The 3,539-nt window shown below is 52.1% G+C and overlaps 1 pseudogene; it reads left to right on the forward strand.

The window, feature by feature from the left end:
- The first annotated feature begins 2,764 nt into the window (after nucleotides 1–2,764).
- LOC127202343 (40S ribosomal protein S29-like) lies at nucleotides 2,765–3,035 on the forward strand (annotated as a pseudogene).
- Nucleotides 3,036–3,539: the final 504 nt, after the last annotated feature.

Consider the following 3,539-nt stretch of genomic DNA (forward strand, 5'->3'; position numbering starts at 1 on the left):
CCTCCTGGGATTTGCTGAGTAAAGCAAGCAGGACTGGGCTCGGGTCTTGCATGATTGACAGTCTTAAGCGTTTGTGCTGGTCCTGGGACCCCACTTGACAAACAACAGCTCAGAGAACCGATCTACCTTTGTGTGGGAAAGCAGAACTGACTGAGATTTTGTGTGTGTGTGTATGTGTTTGAACTTGCGGTGCAGCCAAACAGACCTGGTCCTAGTCCTCCTGCGTCCCTGCTCCCCATCTGGGATTACAGGAGAGCAGTACTCCACCTGACCATGTTCCTGCTTTCTGGCCAGCCTGGAGGAAGCGTACGGAGGAGCTTTAAGATGGGACATGAAAGCGAGTCTCATTCATTTGTTGCTTGTTTATTCAGTCAGTTATATTTGTGGAGAGACTCACTACCCAGCCACAGCGCATCCATCTCTGAGTCTCTGCTTCTGCCTCCTCAGAGCTGAGAGGCAGGTGAGCGTTACCCCTCTCCAACCCCACAATTGTACTTACTGCTCAGCAATCATCGTAAGCATTAAGAGCACAGTAAACACCATCACCAACATCGTCCCTCTGCAGAGCTTTCTTCCCCATGACACGGGGCTGCATCTGCTCCCCAAGGCCCTGGCAGGGCCCAGGCACCCCACCCTGCTTTCCTTCTCCCCCCAGGTGTCCTGTGTGAGTGGACTGTGGAGGGCTTCCTTCACTTAGCAAAGTGTTCTCGGAGCTCAGCCATGATCTTGTAGATGGGTCAGAACTCCCTTTCTTTAAGGGTGCCGAGTCTTTCACTGTACCCTTAACACCCCACTTTGTTTATCTGATCACCTGTCCTCATCATCTGCCCTTAGCAACTCCCAGCCACCCTGCTGGGAGCGGTGTGTGTGTGTGTGTGTGTGTGTGTGTGTGTGTGTGTGTGTGTGTGTGTGTGTGTCGCAGAGGAAGCCCTTTTGCAAAAGCAGTTTCACCTGTCCTTTGCCTTTCTTCGTGGGGCACAGGAGCAGGAGCAGGAGCAGGAGCAGGAGGAGGAGGAGGAGCAGGAGGAGGAGGAGGAGTATTCTTCTGCCCTATGGACTAACAGCTGATGTTGCTGAAAGGTGAGTGGCTGCAGGTAAAAGCTGGGAGGTGTTGCCTTGGCCAGTGGGAAGGGAGGGCAGACACCTGCTGTGGGCCAGCAGTGGGGACGGAGAGGTGAGGCTGCGGACTGCTGCTTTGATTGGTTTCCCCAGCAGGCATGGCAGGCATAACATTGTGTCGTTGAGGTCATAAGCTTAGACACCGGCATCGTGGGGCCTCCGTGGAAGCACTCCCACTTCCAATCAGGGTTTTCAGTGTGGTCCAGGTTCAGCATCAGCATCTCCTGCATCCAGAAGCCAGAAACTCTGGGATCCCGGACAGCAGCTGGTGCTGTGTCTCCTCTGCATATTTATTCATTCATTGGAGCAAGAGATGTTTATCACCTCCGCCATCAGACAAACTGTGAAACAATACAGACCTGTGTCCACAGAGCTTGCATCATTTTCCGCAGGCTGCTGCTCCTTGGTATGTGGTGGGGCCAGCAGCTCTGGGAGCGTCTGTGTCCTCTACACTGAGAGCCACACTGTGTGGGGCTCTCCTCAGCTCGCTCTCTGCCCTCACCCCTCCAGGTCTTAGGTCAAAAAGCTCAGCAGCTTCTGGGGGCAGAAGTGCGGTGTTAGCCAGGGCGGGGCCGTGCACTCCCTCTGGCGGCTCTGCGGATGATCCTTCCTTCCGTCCCAAAGCATCGCTGATGGCTCCTGTGGTCCCTGCTGTGGCCACCTCACTCCACTTCCATCCTCACAGCCTCTGCCGCTCTGTCCTCTAAGGACATCAGCTCTGGGGTAGGCTGATGGTTCAGGGACTCCTGGACTAAGCAGCAAAAGTCCCACAGCTTCCCTGTGAGGAGTGGTTCTGAGTCATGAGGGAACTTGAAGCACAGGAAAGGAAAGTCATTCGGTCTGAGAAAAACACATTTGGGGAGGTTTCGCCGAGGATCAGGCCCAGGCTGTCACACACGACCAGTGAGCGCTTACCCCTGAGCTACATCTCCAGCCAATGGGAGTTACTGGAAAACAGAAGCTGGAGTACCAGCAGCTGAGGGGGGCTCGGCGAGACTCTGCTCCAGAAGCAAGAGATGGGTGATGTGTGTGTCTCACTGTGAGGAGCCATGCTAAATTCTGCCATGTCAGAAATCCCATGCTTAGGCTGCACACTGTGTGTGACCTTCCAGTTGCTGAGCTTTGCCAGAGGAGGTCTTTGTGTTCCAGGCCATCCTTGGATTATTTACCTTTGAAAGAAGTAGGGGAATCCCTACTGAGAGACACCCAGAGGATTAAGGAAGTCCTTACAGAGAGCTACTCAGTAATAGGAAGTTCTTACAGGGAGCTATTCAGGCTATTGTGTTCTTCTAGCCTGGGAGCTAGGGAGAGAGGGATCAGAATAGATCCTATTGACCTTGCTATAAAAAGTCTTACTCGGCAATAAAGTGAATCTTGATCAGAAATTTCCAGACCTGACTCATTATTTCTTGTGTCTCTCTACCCCAATTTCAATCTACACTCCCTCTTTCAAGTGAACCCTGGTTTGATTCATCCCATGAGCCAGGACACGCCATCTCACTACATTAGCCCTCCAGTCCTCAGAATGTCAGTAAATAAAACCCAGGGACACAGAAATGGTTCTTAGAAGAGCCGATTCTACCCTTGCCTTGCCCCAAATTCTGCTGTCCACTTTACCACCTCAAGATGGTGGCTGGTCCCTTTTTCCTTGTTGGCTGTCTGAAGGCAAGATGGGTCACCAGCAGCTCTACTGGAGTCACCCATGGAAGTTCGACCAGGGTTCTCGCTCCTGCCGCGTTTGCTCTAACCGCCACGGTCTGATCCGGAAATACGGGCTCAACATGTGCCGTCAGTGTTTCCGTTAGTATGTGAAGGACATAGGCTTCATTAAGGTGGACCGAGCGACCTTGGGTGGATTATTCAAGACTGTCGGCCCAGTGGAACTGATCATGCTAGCCTTTGTACATAAAGAATAAAAAAGTGACTCGGGAGGCAGAGGCAGGCGGATCGCTGTGAGTTCGAGGCCAGCCTGGTCTACAAAGTGAGTCCAGGATGGCCAAGGCTACACAGAGAAACCCTGTCTCGAAAAACCAAAAAAAAAAAAAAAAAAAAGAATAAAAAAGTGAAGACCTTAAAAAAAAAAAAAAAAAAAGATGGTGGCTGGAGAGAGGGCTCAGTAGCTAAGACTTACTCATGACTTACTGTTGTGGTCACAGACTAACACACTTCTCAGCTCACAGCCGAGAAGGTTCTACCTGCACAGATGATGATTAACACAGAGACTCACACCAGCCAACGCAGAGAATAACAGCCAGAGGTGGTGAATGAATACAAACAGGTTTTCTAGACATAAGTGCTGCACAGGGGTGTACAGCAGCTCTGATGCACACACGAGACCTGTGCCAGCCCAAGCCAGATCAGACCCCACCGCGGAGAGCAGAGGTGGACGTGAGGTCCCACCCCCAGCCCAGCAGCCATTG

Source organism: Acomys russatus, chromosome 18 (genome assembly GCF_903995435.1).
Source record: "Acomys russatus chromosome 18, mAcoRus1.1, whole genome shotgun sequence".
NCBI classification, from domain to species: Eukaryota; Metazoa; Chordata; class Mammalia; order Rodentia; family Muridae; genus Acomys; species Acomys russatus.